Genomic DNA, 21864 nt, shown 5'->3' with positions numbered 1-21864 from the left:
TAAAAACGTGACTGTAAAATTGAGCAGCAGGATTTACCAGCTAATAATACTTTAAACTTTTGAAAATAACTTGATCAAGTCTCAATGAGACTCCTTTGAAATAGCAAACCATCTCTTGCATGAAAATGTATTCACCAGAGTGTAGTTAATAGCCAGCTATGAGAGACCATTTTTACCACTGAAATTGCAGCTAATTCATCATATCTCAAGGGCTGGTTTTGTTTTTTTTCACTGCTAACTTTCATTCCATCAATACAATTCTTTGTACAAGACAGCCCTGATAATGCAGAATAGAGCCAAGGCTTGGAGACATAAAGAGAGAACGTGCACTCTGTGAGCCCAGAGCAAGACAGAAAAGCTGAATAACACCCAGTGCTGAGGAACATCAACCCCCCTAAAGAAGTGGCTGCAGAGCTCCCCCTGCTTTGGCTGCAGCTCATTAGCTTCCAAACCTCCACAAACTTCTCCTGAAATTCAGGTGAACTCTGGTGTCAAGATCACAGCTATAATTGTAGCTTTTCCCTGAACAGGGACTGTTCAGACTTACCTGGCAGCAAACAGAAATTAGAAAGAGCAGCAAGTCTCACAGACACCTCAGTCAGCTCACACTGAGGCAAGATCTACAATCTAGAAATAACAGAGCAAACCTGCAGTGGGCTTTATTTGTCACTGTCTCCTTTTTATAAACATTTTCTGCAAAGAAAGTTAAGGGCATGGTACATGGAACAGCACCATAAACAATAATGTTACTTCTGAACGATAATAATACTTCTGCTAAAATCACATCATGGTCATAAACACTGGAAAAATATGAGTAAACAAGGAAACAACTTTTTAAAAGCACCTAAAGGCCAGGAGAAGGAAAAAAAATGCTATATTCAGTTGCATTAACTAATTTAGTTTTAACATGACATGATTATTACATTGAAATTATTTTTTTCTGATTTAAATTTTAAAACTGTCATCTTCACCACTGACAAGTGACAGTGGGAAGCAAAGAGAGGTCTGCACCTTTGTACTGACTGCCTTGAGCATCTCAACACACACAGCTTTTGTTACAAATCTTTGCCCCACTCACTAAAATTTGCTGGCTTGACTCTTTGTTTACACTAATCATACCCACGCGCATATTAACTGGGGAACCAAAAATAGGAAAAAACAGTAAAAAAGTGAACCAAACTGTGACACCACACACTCCAAAATCCAGCTCAGCAAAGCAACTCCAGACCAGCGCACTCAGTGCCTGTTTGGTGGGTCCTCAGCACCTGCTGAATGAGATTAGAAATCCAGGGGAGGGGACGCATATTGAAATGTTAAAATCTTCAGCAATTCTGGCTAAATGTGGGAAAGATTCATGGGACAGGACCAATAAAAAATAAACTAGGGCATGAGAATTATTAATCTCTCTAAAGCACAGCGAGGGCTCCCTGCCTGGCCCTGCAGCCTCCAGAGGATGCATCCCCACTGCTCCACAGCCACCTCCACACTGCTCAGCTCACATATTTATGTGTGTGTGTTTTATCACATGGAACATGGGGCTTTCACTGATTTGTATACGGGATTAAAAAGAGTGAAGTTTCCATCAGACTTAGGGAAAACCTTAATGGTGATTTAAGGCAGTGAAATCTGGCTTGCCCCCAGACTGTGACAGCACTGTATTTTTTTCTGCCAGGGTTAGGTGCTCTCAGGTGCAGCAGCATACTTTATCTTTTTTTTTTTTTTAAACGAAGACTATATTAATCATTTATGAAGCTGTGGAGTCTTTTCTGGACTCTGAGCACTGTTAAAGGCACAGGGTAGGCAGGTGTGGCAGGAGAGGGCAGGGAGGGAGAACCTGGACGTGGCTGGAGCTCTGGGTCTGTCTGAGGGCGACGTCACGGCCACGTCTGGCAGGTTTGGAAACACACGTCAGCAGGACAGCCTCCAGTTTGTGTTCATGAATAAATTTCACTTTGCAAAAGCAACAACAACAACAACAAAACCCAGCAACACCCCTGTCTACACAGGGTAAAGCTACTCAGCTTTCAGCCCATGTGCTTAATAATATCACCTAAGGCCATGCCGTGAACACACCTTCTAGGGAGCCTTTTTTGCCCATTTTTTCCCCTCTCTGCCTATTTCATCATGCCTAATAATAAAATTCAATAATTGTTAGCATGGAGATGAACCACTTTCTCTGGGAATAGCCCTGAAAAAACAGCAAGCGACGTGGTGAGGTGCTACTGCACAAAACCCAAAAAGAATTCCCAGCCTCTTGTGCCCTGCTTTGAGCAATTGATATCCCCAGTGCTTTGCATTTTACCTCGCTGTCAGAAATGTCCCTGTCTGGGAAAAAGGGACAGCGAGGCAGCGGCTCAGCCTCGGAGCGTGCGACTGACATATATAATCTAGATTGGCTCTCCCAGGCAGACCTTTGATTGAGGAGGAAGAAGAGCAGCTGGTCAAAGTAATCTGCTCAGAGCAATTTGCATAATTTTCTCCCCCGTTTCCTCCGGCATTGTGAGCGTGTCTGGAGAGGAACACAAGCGGCAGATGCTGCGTCGCTCTGTCACAGGGTACAGCAAAGTGGAGAACGTGGGTCAGAATTCATCTGCTAAATATCCCCAACAGGTTAAACAGTTCTGGAGAGCTTCAGTCACAGATCTCCCTTTCAAAAGCGTTTTCTTTTTTAGTTTTTTTTTTTTCTTCTTTTTCCCGTCACTGAGTACAAATGATTCCATTTCTCCAGCAGTTGCATGTTTCCTTTCACACTTGTGTGCTATTCAGAAAGATGCTCTTTGTGTTTCTTTATGGAGCTGGCTTCCAAGACCAAATATTTCTTTCCCCTGCTTGGATGAAGAACCCATTACAAATGGGTTATTTGAGAACAGAAAGCCAGACTTCTGGATTAAAAATGAATGTGCATTTAATATTAAACACAACATTTTTAATTGTGGCAAGGAAGGTTAAAAACCAACCCCCAGAGTTCCAGTTTTCACTTGGTCTGGGACACTGGTAGAAGCTGCAAATCTTGCAGCTGACTCACCCAGTTCCAAAATGGGTCCCTAAAATTTGGCATCAGGATTGTGGTCCTGCTGAGATGAAGGACTCTGTAAGAACAGGACTGATATTTACTCTGACTTTTAAATACTTTGAGGGACAAGGAAAGTAACTTTTTAAGTCTTCAAAAATCTGCTTTTCCCCAGAATTTCTTCCCAAGTTACTGGAAGCAAATAATACTGGTTTCATTTAAACTGCTTGCAGGAGCCCAGCACAGTGGATACTACAACCCAACCCCTGCTGAGTGCCCAGCAGCCACATTTCCTAACCCAGGGGACACTGCCTGCAGGAAAGCCCCTGAACCAGTCCCAGGGGCTCTGCTCTCACCCTCTCCCTTGCTGATTTAAAATCAGAAAATTCATCAGCAGAGACTGCTAATTTTTCCTTGTGAATGCTCCAAAAATCAAGTCTAAAACTTGTCCAGGAAAAAAACCTCAAACACATAAATATTGTTCCTACTCTTCCTTCCTGGGAAGCTTTCCCAAAAAAAAAAAGAGGCAGCCATTCTGACTGAGGATGGGATTCATCTAGCAAAGGTGAGGAGGTGGCAGAACCTTTTTCAAATAAGAGTGAAAAAGAGAAATGTATTATTGAAAGGTAACCATGAGTTTAAGACTCCTGATTCAGAGCTCCCCCAAGGGTGCCACAGCAGGTTGAGAGCTCCTATGCTGCATCCAAGGCCACAGGGACACAGAGGAATTTGGTTCATCCACTCTCCAGCACTACCAGATGTCTGCTCCCTTCACAACTGGAGCTCAGACAGTGAAGCAATCGCCACCATGTCCCTGTTGGCCATCTGGGAAGCCACTGTCCCAGCAGGGGTAAAATGCCCTGCGTTGAGTGTGTTGAGCAGTCCCACACTGGATAACGTCAGGCTGTGACCCATGGTAGATGCCAGAATAGGGGCCAACATCTACTTCAGACTTTGCAGGAAGCCATGGTCACACAGTGCTGAAAGCAAGTGAAAGGAGCCCACTCCAAATGGGGATTACCACACTCATGGTTTCTCCACCACATGTCAAAAACTGTTATAATCCTACCAAAAAAAAAAAAAAAATATATGGTTCTTCCTCTCTCAACTCTCTTTCCCCTATGGATTTGACTCAGGGTTTTCTTAGAGGTTTTTCAGGCCTTTTAAAATAAAAAGTTGGAAACAAATGGAAAAAATCCCAGGGATTTCCCACCTCTGCATCTGCCCTGATTTTGGTGACCAAACTCCTTCCAGGTGTGGATACTCACAAGTATCATGTGGATACTCACAAGTATCACAAGTCCATCCCTGACACATTTCATTGTGAGGATGTTTGGTCTCACTGACTGCTCTGTGTCTGATGTGACACCACTGGTGCCCCACAATGCCAACCTGAGAAGCTTCTTGAGGGGCACTGGCACACACTGGTGGGTGTCCCTCTGACCTCCACAGGCAGCTGGCAGCTCTCTGAGGTTTCTGTTCACAAGAGCAGCACAGAGCAACTCTTTCCACCCAGCTACACACTCTGAACAGAGCTGAGCTGCAAAGAAAGAGCCAAGACCAAGATTTCCACCATATTCCCTCTCCACTACCAAGGCAAGAGAAATGGACTTTCTGATAGCCAAAGGAGAAGCCTGGAAGCCTTATGTTCTGATTTGGGACAGGAATTTCTTCAGCCACAGGAAAAAAACACAGAGTCTTTTGATACAGAAGGAGAAAGAGAAAAGACAAAAGTTTTCTTCAGATTTCTTTTTTTGCTTAGTGCTCCTCCAAATCCTGCCTCTCTGAGCCAAGCCTAGCAAAGCCAGCTGCTGAAACATGGCTCCAGCCCTGGCTATCCCTCTTGGAAGGGTGAAGCCAAGCCACCTGGGCTGCACCCCCACACAGGAGATGTGATTAATTTTTGGGCAACGAGTGATTTGTTGGCATGACAGCCATAAACAACAGACTCCATTAATTAACATGAGACCAGAGTGCCTGTGCTGTTCCTCAGCTTTGCATCCAATAGCACCTACTCTGCCCTTGTTCATCTGGAGAACATCCCCGAAATAAAAACTAAAACATTTTGGAAAAAAAAAAACAAAACAGATTTAGGACAGTAAAAGAGTTATCCTTCACTGAGCTAACATGTCCTGTGAGGCTTTTCTTTCTTGAGGTAGCTAATTGCGAAAACTCAAAGATTTAATTTATTCTGTAAAAGCGCCTTTCATTGTTCTGTTAGCACATCTGGTAAAATCACAGTTTTCATTTAGTACATTTAGTAATCCAACATGTCCCATACCCTCTCCCTCATCTCCTATTACTATTAGTGTCAGCTTTGTACTAACTCTCCTTTTTCTCTTCTTTCTCTATGTTTTTTTTTTTTTTTTTTGGGGGGGGGGGGTGTGGAACTTAACTACCTTTCAGTCACTGAAATGCTAATTTCAGAGACTGGCAGTAGGCAGCTAGAAGATAATGTTACATGTTTCCATCCTCCCACGGGGGAAAAACCTGGAGGAATCACAACATCTGAGATGCTTTTGCATTTTGGATAGGAAGACAAAGGGAAAACAGTTCATGTGTATACACAGGCACAAACACATTTGGAGACTGGGTCTTAGAGATTAAAAACATAATTGATATTGGGAGCGTTTGCTCCTTACAGGGCAGGCAAGGGAGAGATCTGAGCTTTAGATTCTCAGAAAGAGGAGAAACACAACTGGCAACTCCCTGTTTGAAATAGATATCTTGATGGGTATATTTCTTCTCAGGAATGCACACTAGGAGATGGCAGTATTCCGCACTGAAGTGCAGAATATTTGTCATATTCTCTTGCCTTGTCACTTTTTCTGCACTGTTTCACTGAGGCCTGTTCCTGAAGGAACAATTGCCTTATTGTCACCCTGGATGTCCCAGGAGCAGCACAACACAACCAAACAAAGAGGAGGGAGGGGGGAGAAAGACTGAAAAAGCAGAACAACTTTTCCAGTGTGAATCACTGGGTATTAAGTGAATCCTTCCTGCAGCTTGGTCTGCTGAAATCCTGTCTCTGCTTCCTCCTCTCAGTGTGTGTGGGCTCAGGCTGTCACTTCTTCTCTCCACTTTGGGTATTTTGGGTTCTCCCTGATCAAAAAAGATAAACAAAACCCCCAAACTCATAAAATCTCTGATGTTGCTTTTGGGAGAGCACACAAATTTCCTGTCTTCTCTACCTGACAAAACAACACTGGTCCAGGGGGAGCCTCAAAAATAATTTTAAAAAGATTGTTTTGTGTTTCAGTTTGGTCTTTAATGCAGCATTGCTGAGTTTCACCAGTTCTGATTTGGCCTGGAAACAGGAAATCCAGGCAATTCCCAATGGCCAGCACAAACCTGACTGCGGCAAGTGAAAGCACCAAGAAGAGGGAAGTTGCCGCCCAGGCCTTGGTACATGAGGACAGCAGGGCCAAGAAACCAAACCTTGGCTGGAAATCCAAACTCTGGAAATCCACACACTGTAAGACCTGTTGTAGTAGTGGGTGAGAAGGACATGATGTTGGATTTAAATCCACAAATTAAACCAAACACAAACTGGGTGCAAAAAGGAGAACATCCAAAGGCATTGACTACAGCAGAGTCTGGTGGTTAGCTGAAATCTCAGGGCAATGACTTGCAGCAACATTTCACAGCACACTTGAATGTGTACCACAGAAAGCTGCTAGCCTGAGGAAAATTAAGAAAATAAACTTGAGTCCTTACTTGGAACCATTAGCAACTAACTTTTGATGGAGTAGGATTCTTGGGCTTAGACAAAGCTGTTACTTGTCAGTCCAGATTGTTTCCTGCTCCCTAATACTCAGCTCCCCCATGGCTGCCCGGTGTGTTATAAAAGCAATCATACCGATTAAGCAATTCAGTCAGTTTGCAACTCACAATGTTTGAGTACCCACATCCTGGCTTTCACTGATATCATCACAAACAATTGCATGAATTTCACTGTAAAAGTTACCTCTCTTCAGCTGAGCCACAGGGATCACCATGTCAAAACTTGAAGTCCATTGCAAATGCTGAGGAGCTTAAATTGTGATCAAATTTCTCATCTGCGAGCCAATAAAATCCTTGATAAAATTATCCTGCCTGCTGCCCCACTTCATGCCAGAGGGGTTTTTCCCTGGGGTCAGGAGACCAGGCTGACCTAGCACCAAGATATTGTATCTGTGCCTTCAAAGTGGTGGTCTGGATGCAGATCACTCAGTATTTTTGTATCAGGCTCTTGGTTAGATCCTACACACATATTTAAGTGAATTACTATAGAGTCCCTTTATTTTCTTTCTGTTTTTCCATCCCAGAGAATGCTCATTGTTATTGGGTTTTTGAGCTGAGGCTCAAGGATCACATTTGATTGCATAGGACAAACCATTTTAAGTGGTAAAGCTTAAGGATGGAAAAAATGAAAATTATGTAATTTAATAATGAACCGCAACAATGGAGCACAATCTTCCTGCGTATTATTGACAATGATCATCTCTGGCTGCCAGCACTGCTGGCTGTGAGCATTCAAGATTTTCCCTGCGCCAACGCAGACCTCACTCCCATTTCCAAGCTTTCCAAGTGCAAACAGACCACAGGCTGCTTTGCATTACAGGGAGGCCTGCCCATCAGTTTTCTGTGAAAGGCTTTCATAGATTTTTACAACCTGGTGTGTGCACACAGACGTGCAGCATCTTCCCTGCAACGATCTGCTGACCTGCACGTGCACACAGACAGGGGTTTGGCTGCACAGGGGGCACCTTGTACACCTTGAGGCAATCCTTGTGGAGGAAGATCTTTGCTCAGCACAGAGAGGGGAAAGCATTCCTGCCGGGCTGGCCATTTCTACAGCAGCATTTCTACTGCAGTCCTCATCATGGACTCCCATTGCCCACCTCAAAATCACAGTTTTCTGGGCAAATCCTGCCCCTGGCCTTCTATTTCCAGCCCACTCTGTTTCTTGTTCCCTGAATTTCTGCATTTGAAAAAAAGCCCAAATCTCAACTCCACTCTGGCAGCCTCTGCAGTGCTCCTTGTCTAGGTAGAGCCGTGTGTGGGGTTTCAAGCTCACCATTGGCCAGGTTTCAAATGCAAACCTTTCAACAGAGTTGAAAGTTCACAGTTCCAAAAAGCCTACACATTTTACCTGACCTGCTGTCAGTATTTTGAGCTCTCTGTTGCTTTAGAGGGGAGTTTATTGTCCAGCAGACTGTTCCCTCGGATTAACAGCACAGTGACACACTGAGCTGTCACACTTAGCTGGTATTCAATGGGTCAGTCCTTATAAATAATGATCAACATTTTGAAATTAATTAGGGAAAGGCTTCCAAGGTCTATCTAGGATGATAAAGTTGTTAGTGATAGTGAGATGATGAAGACTTTTCTATTGGAGGCAAGCTGCTGTATTTCTCCCTGCTCATGCAACAAGGTCAGTTCCTCACTTCCATATGATCAGGACAGTCCCAAGAGAAGGAGAGAAACACCACCCAAAGGGACAAAGGAAAATCAATTCTTAAAAAAAAAAAAAATAAACTAAAACAGCCCCAACATCCACCAGACAGTCCAGCAAAACTCAAAACCCTCCAAGAAAACAAATCTGGAAATTCAAGTTAATCAGATTGCCTAAACTATAGATTCACTTCCTTCTTGTGAAACATCTGTGGAGGCTGCTCATATCCTGGCCCTTCCACCCACTCCCACATTCCAGCACCCAAAAAGTAAAAATGAGATCTGCTTTTGGAGGCTGGCTAGCACGAACACTGCAGTGCCAGGTATGTGCAGCTGCATGCCTGATTGCTAATCCATCTGCAGGGCTCAGCGTGGGCCACTTTTGTTTGAGTCTCCAGTAAAGATGGGAAAATGGGTTGGAATAAATAATGTGAAAGCCCTTGGCCTTTTGCCTCTTTTGAAAGCTGAATTGGAAACAAGAGCTCCTTCCAGGTTCTCAAACGCTCAGTTTGTGCCACCCATTTGATTATTATACTGCTCCATTTTGGGATCCCATGTGGGACAGCAGGCCCTGAAACATTGCTTTCCTCCCACTGCCCTCCCAGGCTGGTTGGAAGCAGAGGGAGCTTGTAGGAAACATGTTTTGTGGAAACATTAACCCAAAGTTTTTGCATCAGAAGACCTGAGTGAGCACAGGTAAAATATTCAGCATTGGAGAAAGTGAGGGAACAAAGTGTTAAATCTGGAGCTAAACTCAACACATCTGAAGGATTGGATGCACCAAGAGTGGATAAGCCACTCTTGGCTTGATCAAGACTTGATTTAACATAATATACAAAAGAAATGCAAAGTTCAGCTAAAAAGCCTTGCCTGCTTCTCATTGGTTTATATTTCTTGTTTCTTGTCCTGGCTCTGCCTCATCTTCTTCTCTCAGTGGGCCATGGGTGTTACCGAGCAGCATGGTAATACTTGGCTCACATCCTAAACCATGGATTTTTGTAAACATCAGTGAATAAAATTATTTAACATCCTGCCTGAACATTGTTTTAAACCTCTGGGTACACGCAAGGGAATGCCAGACCCATAAAACTTACATGCAGAAGAGAAAAAGGCTTCTCTCTGAGTGAATTTTAAGTCACCAGTTCTTGACAGTTCAAAATCGAATCAATCAATCAAATAAAATAAAATCAATCTCAAAATCAAGAACTATTTTGCAGAAAAGTGAGATATGGTCAGAGACACCCAAGCCTGACTGAGGGTAAAGTATCCTGGGCTGTGGGAATTCAAGTTTCCAGATTGCTTGAGCTGGAGAAGGGACTTTGAAGCAGGGGTTTTGTCTCCTAAGGCAACCCCCTAACTGATGGGATATCAATAAACCATCACAGCTGGCACACTGGGACTGATATTCTAACAACCATTTCCCATCTCTGCAGTGATGTTTCTCCCACCGTGGGGGTGTCTCACATCATTTCCTAAAGCAGCTGCAGGAGCCCCTCAGACACCAGTGAATCTTCCTTAGGACTCACTCCCACATCCCAGACCCATACCCTGAGACCTGTCCCCTCACTGGTTTCCCAGTTCAAGGAATGGGACGGTTGCTGATGGAGAAGAAGCCTGGGAGGTGTGATCCTGGCAGTGATGGGTGAGTTCACCTCCCAGTGTCCCCTCCCTGCTCACTGCCTGTGCAGCTGGGAATGCTCCCAGGTGAAACACGACTGGAAGGGGCACAGTCCTGCACCTTGTCCAGTATCCCGGAGGGAAACTGGGAATTCCCAGCTCTCTGCTCAGGCTGTAAAAAGGGCACTTCTCCTCTAGAGAGCGGCTTCCCTGCCTCCCTCCATCTCCAGGATGAAATGGATTCATCACAAGGTGCTTAGCGGGATGAGCCGTCTCCACTCAAATCCCGGGATTTGCAATTTGCGCTGCTCCGGGGCTGTGGGAGGGCGCTGGGCTCACTCTCCCTTTCCATTTGACTCAGCCTTCTCATAGCAGGGATTATCCTCCTCTATCAAAGGGAAAGCTGCGGAGCAGACGCCCGCCTATTCTTCCCTAGCGCTGAGCCTGACAGCCGGCTTTTCAGCCCCGCTCCCATTACCAGCTGCCCTACAATGAGCCAGCTAAACTCCACACAAGGCGCACATGGAGCTCCAGAAGGGAGCAGGAGAGGAGAGGGGGAAGCCGGGCAGAGTGGCCAAGGGAGAGAAACAACTCATGCAGATGAGGGAGAGTTAATCCTATTTAGCACATGTATATTATCAATGAGTGTGTGTGGTGGGGAAGGGCAGGGGGGGAGCCCCCCACTGCAGGCAGGCGGAGGCAGACAAAAAGGTCATTCATGTGTGGCTCACAGAATTAAGAAGGTACCACAATCTGCCGCTGGTTTGGCTCCAAATGCTTCTTCGTATTCAAATCAAAGCCCCTTCCCCCAGCCCAACCTGAAAAACTTCCTCGCTTCCCTGTCCCTCCCTCGGTTTGCAATTACCTTGCCCAGTTTCACCCTCCATCCCTTCTGGCAGCAGTGGGGAGATGAGGGGCAGCAGCCGCATCCCAGGCCTCAAAATTTCAATTTACACTAAGATTTAGGCTTTAAAAGTGTGACATTGGTGTTCCAAGAGTTATTCCAGAAATGGCTAAGGACACACATTTCCTCAATGCTGACAGGAGCTTCTAAATCGTTGAGCCTTTAGAAATTTTGGTCTAGAATTAGGATATCAGCCTGAAAGCTCAGGAATAGTTTGGTTTGATCCTGAACCATCATTAGCTGTGACTTTGCAGCAAGACTGAGTTTGGAAAGATCCTCTCCGTCCGAGTTTTATCCCCAGCACATCCCAACAAATGACTTTCTACATCCTCCCAACTTGGCTGTTCAGCAGAGCTGTGCCTTTCCCTGCAAAGTTCCTGCTTCCTCAAGAGCCCACAAAAGGGAATTCAAAACTCAGAGTTCTCAATAACAGTGTGGGGATGAAAGACCAGGACTGGAGCAAGTAATTTAAAATGCATAAAAAAAATCTGAGGTTCGAATCTACAGTCTGCCCCTTTAGAGGAAAAGCAAAATGCATTTTGGACAAACCACTTGACTGCTTATGAACCACAAACAAATATTGCTCCTTAATTTGCATTCAGTGCCAGAGGAGACCTGAACTCCCTCTAATGAGGACTGCCAGCCACCCTTTTCCAGGGAGAACTCCCCAGCCACCCCAAAGGAACCAGCAATTCCTCTGGGGCCCTGGTGCTGGCTAACTCCAGCCTTTGGATGGCTGCTTGTGCTGCACTGCACAGATCTTACTTCACCCCCGGTAATCTCCTTGCCTTCTCCACAGGAATCAGGGATAGAGGAGCTCTCTCCTCCCCTACTGTACATGCTCATAGGTTTTAATCCAATTAAACTGTTCTCTCCCCTTGACAGAGTCTCTTTTTTCTTCATTTGCTTTCAATAAAGGAGCATCATTTACTTGGGAGCATTCCAGGGTTGCAACAACAGGCCCTTAGCTTACATGTGTCGCTTACAAGTGGAAAACTGCAAACGAAGCTCGAGGTTTATTTTAGGAGGAGGGTAGAAATGGCCCTGTTATTTAATTAATCTTTAAAAAATGCTTTTTAAACCTTATTAAGCAAATTAAATTTCAAGAGACATCTCACTCTTATTCTGGGAAGTCCCTTTCTCGTCCCTTTCTTGTCCCAGATTGGTTTGTCAGCACAGGCTGCCCATTGCCTGGCTCCCACAGACCCATCAAGCATTGATTTTGACACTTAACAGAATTAGAAATGCCAGCCATCCAATCCCTGATGGCTTTTCACAGGGAATGAGCACTAACCTCCATTAGGAGGCCTCCTTTTATCACAAAGATCCTCTTAAAATTCAATTTGCAATGAAATTCTCCCCCATCTCCCCAAACCCTGCCAGCTGCCAGCCCCATCCCACTACCTCCAACACTTATTCCTCAGTCAGACAGACCTATATCCAATCCTTTCTGTAATTTAAAAATACCCATCACTTACACCACTACTCTCTGCTGGAAGGAAGCCGCAGCCAATAGGTGAATCAGGTCTGCACCTTGTACCCCTGAGTTAATAAATGCTGCAAAGAGGGTGAGCGAAGCCTTTGATAAATATCTCTTGTGCCAACTGAATAAATTTATTGTCACAGTGCAGCACCACTAAGTTCCTTGTAAAAATGTGCCTGAAACATGAAGATAGTAGAGAAAAACTCAGGTATTGTTGGCCTGCAAATCCTCCAGCCCTTGAGCAAAGAACTGTCTGTAGAGAAACAAAGTCAGGAAAATCCAACTCAAAGATAAGTGGAACTGCTGCTAATGTGAGGCAGTGCACCACCTGGGTTTGATCCAAAAATTAGTCAAGTTCTTCATTTAACTACAGGGGGTGGTTGGATTAGATCCCACTTGGCTGATGTGCTGGGGGCAGGAACGTGCAATTCTCTATCTTTCTCCTCCTTTTAAATGCTCTCAGACTCTTATGGTATTTTACAAATCATTCAAGGACTTGATAGGTTAGCAGGACATTTCCTTTGTGCTGCTGTGCCAGAGACAGGGAACAGATCTGGTAGGCAGCTCTTCATTTTACAGTGAGATCCCCATTCAGCTGCATGGAATGTATGCACAGGATTAAAAATTATCCATGATTACAATTTAGAGTGTTATAAACCACTCAGCACCTGGAGCCCTAGCGAGGCGATATGTAAAGATTAATAAAATAAGCATTTGAAAATCCACTTCCCTTTGGTTATTTGCCAGGATCACAGTCCAGAATATAGCATTTTCTGTGCAAGAAGTGGTAAGCTGATTAACAGCTAAAGGAGAGCATTTTTGTGCATCTCCTTCAGCATGTACAGTGCATATCATGACATCAGCATCAATAGGGGGAAGCCCATGCTGAACCTGTATCTCAACAACCAGAAACTCAGTCTGGGGACTGCATTTTAACAAATAGTTACTGAACAGGCAAGTGCTGTTCAGCTATTTGGCCAAACTGACTCTCCATCAATTTGGGAATAGTTCAATTGAAATCTAAGGAGTTTGATTTGTCTGATGATGATTGGGCTTTCATTAAATACATGTTTTCCTCCTGAGCATGGTTTTAAGGTTCGATCCCCAAGACTGAGCAAATGCATTTAACTCCACCAACCCATGTAGTAGAACTTCATCTGGTGTCCAGAGTCTGGTTCAGAAATCATTAAAATTAGTGTCTGTGTTTCCACTGCCCTCAGAGTGCTACACATTTCATCCCAGTTCAGATCTCTTCATTTAAGTTTAATACCAAATTCTACTGAAGCGAAGCAAGCAATTCCCATTGGCACCAGTGATCTCAGAACCATGCTTGTTTATCTCCACTTTATCTTAAAAACATCAGAAGGAAATTAAAAACAGAGCACCTTAGCAAATTAAATAGCATTTCAACTATAAAGGACTCTAACCTCTTAAGCTGTACATGCTTGGGTAAGATTTTTGGAAATTAAACACATTTCTCCCTCCTTTAGACTATATTTGCTCTCCAGCAGTCTGTACCACAGTTTCCACCAGAATGGGATTTGCTGTTGAATGAGCTTTACTCACATAACTTCTCAAAGTGCAGACAATTGTTGCAAATGATGTTCCCCATTAACAGTAAATGCTTTCACTGTCTCCAGCTTTATAAATCACTAAATATTACAAAGAGTTACTCCTTAGTTCCTCTCATGAGACATTAGAAATGGGACTTCTGTGGACACAACTAGTAAAAGTAAAAAAGGATTTTTCTCTCTTGTCCTTTTAGTAGCTGTTTATGGAATGGGAAGGGAGGGGCATTGTGACCTGAACAGCTCTATTTTTTTACATATAGTTTCCCTTATGCTCTGTATCAGAGTTCCCCTAGAAGAAATTCCTTGAGAAGACCATTCTGAACAATTAGCACTCCCTGTTAATTTTCACATGAATCTTCCAAATACTAAGACCATAAATAAAAAGCTCAGGAGTTCTCTGACTTACAGATTTAGTTTTAAAGTGTTATTTGTACCTGTGGCACGAGTGGAATGAGCACCCAGAGCATCAATAGCAGAAGCTGTAGAGGATGGAGTAGGGCAGGCTGCTCCAGCACGAGGGGTTTATCCAAATGCCAGTCAATTTAATGCCCCAGAGAAAGGGGCATCATTCCTTTCCTTCACCCTTTTTCTCTTAATACTTAGAGGGCAGACCTTGTTCTCACTTTCCCCTTGCCAACCCTCATCACCTCCATTGGCTTTCTAGGAGGGACTCGAGATTAATGCCTGTATAGCAGAGCAGATTTAAGAATTACTTTATTTCGGTGGAAAGGTCTTGCTGCTACTTTAAAATATGTCCTTCTCTTTTTGTCTGACACTGTAATTAATCAAGTCTCCCACCCACTCAGAGCCTGTCTTTAGAGTTTCTCTGTCTCTCACTTTCTTTTTTATAGATGAGGCTTTAGTGCCTGCCAGAATTTATGGAGGGAAGTAGCATGGATTCAGCCAGGACCTCAGAAAACAGGCTCTGATATTCTCATGGCACATCTTCTCCTTGCCCCCTGTCACAAGATGGACCAGCAGCTGTTCTCTCTCCTTGATCCTTCATCTGCTCCTGCATCCCTACAGCCATGAGGGCCTCGAACAGCAACGGTCCTGGCTCTGCCAAAGGGGAAGGAAAGGTATCTAACATGGCATGTTAGAGGAATCTCAGGGCTCCAATTAGCAAAATTAACTTAGGGAGTCTAACAAAGGGCACTGTGCAACCTGATCTCTCTCAGCAAACCAGCCTCACAGGCCCTTCCCAGCCCCCAAATCTGAGGCTTCAAGGACTTAGCTGGTTTTGGGGAGGGGGCCAGCACCAGGGGAGAGGGGGAGCAGGAATCAGTTTTGCTCCCAGTGAAAGTACTTTTCCATGAACAGAAGTAATTTAGCCCTTTGTTTGTAACATTACTGTATTTGGCCAGGAGTTCTGGACTCGGTCTCTCTCACGCTATCCAATAGTCAGTTCAGTATCCAGGAGCCCAAGTCAAACCTGGGTGCAGACTTAATGACTCCCAGCTGCAGGGCTGTGCTCAGGCCCAAGGTCTGGGGCAGATTTGTCACTGAACAGTCCTCGACAGGCACGAAGTCACCCCAAGGTATTAGAGCAGGGTCATGCATGTGCAAGGTCAACCACAGGGAGAGGGCTGGGATTTGTTTGTTTTGCATATGTGTTAGGAAAGGGAAATCACTGCAGAACAATGTAAATGTTATACCTTCCAACTGTAAATGTTATACCTCTCACTAAAAAGAATAGCCCTGCTTATTTGTTTCTTGGCAAAACATGTCTGTTTCTCCTTTGTCAGTAGGTGCAAGTTGATTTCTGGAGCCCAAAACACCTCTTTTTGGCTAAATACCTGTTTCTTTTTTCTTTTAGTAGCACACCCTGGAGGAGCATAACTGAACTGACATAAATTACATGTGGAGGAAGCGGGAGTTTAATGAATAGAAGACTCGTGGAATTCACTTGATGTTGGCACATTAACACACTTTTACCTGTGCACTGAAAGTAGTTTCTGTCGTTTCCCCACATAAATTGGGAAGAAGAAAGGAGAAAAAAAAAAAAAGAGAGAGAGAGAAAGAGAAAACTTCTAAGACACAGATCTTAGGGTTCTATGAGCAGTTTGATCATTCTGTGAAATGACATTTGAATGAACCAAGACCAGACAAGCAAGGAGCACCAGAGTAGGCAGCAGAAATCTTCTTGTGCCCTCTTTGGTGTGTGCTTAGTAAAATGCTTGTCAACAAGTAATTCTGTGATAGCCTTAAATTTGAATTAAAAACATAAGTACCAGCAATCTGGCCCTCTCAATCCACTTTCAAATAACAAACTCAGTCCAAAAACTGATATCTTGGAATGACTAAAGAATATAGCAGTACCAAGAGAACAATATCAATGCCCTTGGTAATAGCATCCATTTCTGTGTTCCCTCTGGTTATTCAAATACTACACTGGTAGACCGGGAGTCTTTTTTAAAACAGAACCTGAGTGCATAAATAAATGTGTGCTGACTTGTGCTATGCTCTTCCAGCATTATAGGAAACACATTTGTTTATCAGGTCTGATTAAGCTTACACGATCCAAGTCCTGCCAGAGTCAGGAGTGCATTGTACACATTATTTGATAAGAGAGAAGGATGAGTTATGTAAACACCTAGCAACATGTGAGGGAGATTTACTCTAATTGTTTATGTGCCTTTGTGGGAAGATTATAATCATGTTGTTTCATTAAACAAAACAGTTGTACAAGTTCTATAAGACAAATTGCCTTTTGCTCTATTCACTCGCAAAGGTCATCCTGTTACCACTGATTAGCACCAGACAGCCAGTCATACTTTGGCAAAAGGAGAGTTCATTCATAGCAGGAATGCAGAGTCTTTCTCAGAATAGGTTTCCCAGTGACTGACTTGGCAAAGACACAACAGAGAAAACACTTCTGCCCAATATCAAACATTCACCTTCTGACAGCTCCAGAGGACATCTCTCCTTCACAGCAGTGCTGAGCACCACTGGTTCAAGCCTTTGGCTGCATCAGAGAGAGCCACAAGTAAATACACAGAGGTGAAATGCAGGTAAATCCTTTCCAGATATTGCTAAGTAATGGAGTAACCAACCTCATTGCTAAGTAATCCCCAAAAGAACTGTTAAAGTTTGAGGAAATACAGCAGCAGAGGAAGCTGAAGCTCAGCTCTAGGCCTCTCCTAGTGCTCGAGAAGCCTCTTCCGAATTCCTCCTCCTGCACCCCCGTCTCACTTCATCACAGGAAGCCCAAGGAGCAGCCACGGACTCTGAACACACACCTCACACCCTAGAGCTTGGCAACCATCTCACTTTGTCTCTTTGATGGGCAAGTAGGAAACAAATGAGAAGGAGAAGATGTTTGAAGAGTCCATTAACATTGCTAGCTCGGACGTGTTGACAATAAATCGATTCTTTTTGACATGGCTGTCGCAGTAATGAAGGTACATTTCTGGATAACTCTTCTTAATGCAAGGTAAGATATGGATGGCCCATGTCTTCCTGACATGTGTCCAGCATGTCAAACGGTGGCAGAAGAAAAGGTTGTTTTGTTGATGCGCTAATCAGAGATGAAATTTAAGATTAATGATGATGGGTGTTTTTGTCTGTCATATTTTTTGAAGGATAGAGGTCATACACTCCTGGGGATGGCAGAGTTAGTGTCCTACCTCTGAAAAGAAAATGAACACTCAACAGGACCCATATTAAAAGGTTCCTCTTTCCTCTAGAGATTGAAAGTGGCAGTCAAAGGAAAAACATGCCTAGGCTTGAATGTCACAGCTCATTTCCACACTGTTGCTGAGGTTCTGGCATTTGAAGGGATCTTTTCAGGCTCCATTCATTGATGTATAAAATAAATGTTTAGTACAGTGAAGAATGTACATAAGGGTCAAAGTGGCAAGAGGAGAGAAACAAAACAAAAAATTACCAAGAACCAGGGAAGGCCATGGATGGAAATAGGAAGATCTTCTTTTCATACTTCTAAATATACATAGGCCTGTCAGTCTTCACAGCATTCTGCTCTGGGGTCATTTAGGTATACGAAATAGGGCACAACCCAGGGCTGTCCCAGCTAGGGGGTCCAGAGCATCTCTGAGGTCTCACCATGGTTCTGGCTGAAGGCAAGGGAAGCACCAGGACCAGTCCCAGGACCATTGCACACCCTTCTTACCCCGCTGGCTGGAAGGATGCACAGGCAAATGCTCAGAGGTGATCCTTGGCAATGTTATTCTCTTATTTCCCTATATTTAAAGCTGATGTAATATTAATATCCACCACAGCACACGAGTTTTAGCCTATTTTGTTTCTTAGGTGAGGTATTGTCATGGTTTAACCCCAGGGGGCCACAAAACCCTGTTATGGGGACTTGGAAAGACAAACACCATCACTCCAAACATCCCTCTTCTCCTTCTTCCTCAGCTCTATATGCTGAGAATGACACCATAGGGTCTGAGATACCCCTGGGGTCAGCTGTCCTGGCTGCGCACCCCCAATTCTCTGTGTGAGCCCTGCTCAGCAGTCATGAAAACAGTCCTGAGTTATCCACACTGCTTCCAGGACAAATCCAAAACACAGCTCCAGACCAACTACTATGAAGAAAATTAACCCTAGCTCAAGCAAAACCAGGCACAGGTATTCAATTAATGTTTGGTGAGACCTGAAATCTATGGAGAAGAGGCCTCATTACCTTGGATCACCTTGAATTCTATTGTTGGGATCAACAACAAAACCCTGGGTAGTAATAAAATAAAACCTTAATTTTTTTCTGCTTCAGAGTATTGTTTCAGCTATGGAGAGAATTAACATTTAATTACTTTGAGACTAAAGAAACAAACAAGCAATTAACTGCCTTGAATTCACTTAGCAAAGTGATGAAGTCATGCAAAACATATTTTGACTGGAGATAGGTAAAAGCCAAAATCATGAAGATTAATGCTTCTAAATTTTGGGATAGGTTCAGGCACAACTCCCAAGGTCTGAATTAGCCACCGGTGTTCTGGTTTTGCATCTAATCTAAAATGGGAAAAGGACCAACTATTCATTAGAGCAACTAGCTTTGTATTGCTTTTGCAAATAAAATCTACAGCAACAAAGTTTGTAAGATTTTAGACTTCAACCCAAAACCCAGTTCAAAACTTGGCTCCCAAAAAACATCAGTTTTTCTCTACCAAAGAGTATAAATCTTTCTGGAGAAGGCTTCTGTTTAAAAGGCTACATTTTGAAGCTGTTGACTCTAACATTTATGTTCCTAAGCTAAATTGATAGCTCTGGAACTGATTTAAACAAATAGAAAAAGAAAAACTGTTAAAAGATAACAGGACTTTTCTTTCCAAAACTTTTTGCTTTAAAATATTTGGGGTAACTTTTAAGCCTTTTTTCCCTTCCTTTTTCTTCTTATCTAGGTTTTGTTACTGTGTGTGATGGAATCATTAACATTGCACCCGCTTTTTTTCCCTTTCATTTTTCCTGTCCTTTTTTTTCAGTTCTCTTTCTGCTCTTTCTCAGTTTGTGTCCAGTTGAATAATTGTGAAAAGTTTTAAAAGAAAAAAAAAAAGGAAAATAAATGAAAACAAAACACTAACTCCACAACTTTAAGAGGTACAAATGAGGGAGGTTCAGAGGGACCCATTCTAGAAAGTTCTGTCAGCTAATACATTCTCTGACTTCCTTGGCAACGTGGGGTTTAGGGAGACAGAAAGGAAAGAAGTATCTGTAATGTTAGTATTTAACTATTCATAGTTTGAAAATACTCAAATACACACTGGATACACAGATTGAAATGTGCTGCCAGACTTGGGAAAGACACCTTTGGACAATGAAAAGCATTCCATACTCTGGCTGGAACATTTTTGGGTTTGATCTCTTTGCTAGGACATCCCGTGAACACAAGGCCATCTTGCCATCTCCTAAAACATCACCAATTTCTGTTAACTTGTTCCCTCATTAACAATTTCCAAGCAATAACATTCACACACCTCCAGGGTAGCACTTGCCATTTGAAGTGATCCTGCTGTTATTCCTTGCACATGGATGTTTCCCATTCAGCTCTAAGACTAGGGATCAATTCAATCCAACTACAACTAATTAAGTAAATAAATAAACAACAGTCCAGCAAACCTTTGCTGAGGAGTTAAATGTTCTGCTACTGGTAACAATCCTCCAAAGCCATTCAGCAAGATGTTTGTCTTACCTCTCAAGTGAAGGGTAGAAGGGCGGGAAGAGAAATTGGCTCTCTAAAAAAGGAATTTATAAAGGAGTTGCCTGCAACCAGCCTGCACCACTCTGCATCATTAGGAATATCAGGCAGCTGTGGCTCTTCTTCCCCGTGGCTTCCTTCCCTCCAGATGTGGCCCTTTAGGGCTCCTTTCTTATTGCCGGGCCAATGAAGACTCAAAGTTTCCTCTTCTGCCCATGGTCTTTAAATTTTTAAATTGTCGATTCTGTTTAGTGTTAGTTTCAAAAACACCGTGGTGAATTGTCAGGCAGAATCAGGCTGAGCAGAACAGGGCAGCCTGGACCAGCTGCAAAGGCAGCCTTTCTTTAGAGGTGACATGAAACACAAGATTAATAGCAAATGGAGGCCTAGGGCCAAATGTGACATCTCTCAAATCTGAGACATTGTTCTCACTACAATCTGGCCTCAGATCATGGAAGCAGGTTAATATTAGCCTGTTCAAACCGATTTTTCAGTCAAGATCTCACTCAGAAACAGCTGGAAGAAAAAGCCAAATTAAAAACACACTTTTGTTTCTTAGGAGTTTTTCCACTTCAACCTAGACCTGAAGCTGCAAGCACAGGTTCTGATCCAAGTGCTCTAAATTCAGAGCCAAGGGAGATGGTTCCCACTCTGCCATTGAGACCCAGTCCCACTCTCTCCCCATCTTCCCAGAGAGATGAAGTTCCTCCAACTGATGGAGAGATCCACTTCTCCATCTGAGCTTGCAGGTGACACCGCTGATCTTTGAGATGAGGAACCGGGATTCCAAACTGATTTACGTAGCCAGTGCCAATAGATGAGTAGAATGAAATCATAGCTGCCTGACCTGCTTATACACTAAAAGGCCTTAGGGGGGAAAAATCAATTAATCAATTTGTTTGTGGAGGCAACTTAGCAACGGGGAGCACATGGAACTGATTGGCTGGGTCTGTTAACAACCAAGCTGAATTGCAGATAGTTGCATCAACTGATTTCAAATTTTGGGATATTGATTTTTCTTAAGAAGATTCATTTCCACTGACCCTCCTCCCAGAGAAAGAATCACTGTTCATTTATGTCAAAGGAGTATCATGCTGCAAAATTAAGAATTACCACGTTACCACTTCAAGGAGATTTTTATACACTCAGGGTTTCTAAGCCTGGGCTTAAACAGCAACTTGTCTGCTACCCCCTTGCTTTGTGGAGGAACTTCAGGAGACATTGATTGTAAGATGCTAAAGGGCAAATATATTTTTAAATAGTCACATGATTTGCTAAGTACCTGTTTCAAATTAAATAGTAGGTTATGTTCAAAGTGCTCGCAAAACATAGGAAGAATTACTTTTTCTCTTCTAAATTTCAATTATTGCGTAATAAATGCAATATATAAATGTCACTGCTACCTGATATTTTCTGTAGTTTTAGTTAATATTTTAAGTTATCTTTTTAGAGGGACATTTGAAACCTATGATGTATGTGAGTTTGTAGTAGAGATGGTAACAGGAATTACAAGTGGTATTGGACATTACAGCTCATAACCTCTCGACAGGCAGAGATTGGCCTCAGGGAACCCAGTTCATCCAAACTCCCACACCCTGGGAATTTCTGGCTGTCACCATTCTGCAACCCAACACCTTCATTTCCTGCTCTCTGCCACCCCCACCCAGGTGCTGACACCTCACTTCCATT

The sequence above is a fragment of the Cinclus cinclus genome, chromosome 14 (genome assembly GCF_963662255.1).
Source record: "Cinclus cinclus chromosome 14, bCinCin1.1, whole genome shotgun sequence".
Classification (NCBI taxonomy): Eukaryota; Metazoa; Chordata; class Aves; order Passeriformes; family Cinclidae; genus Cinclus; species Cinclus cinclus.
This window is presented reverse-complemented; position numbering follows the sequence as displayed.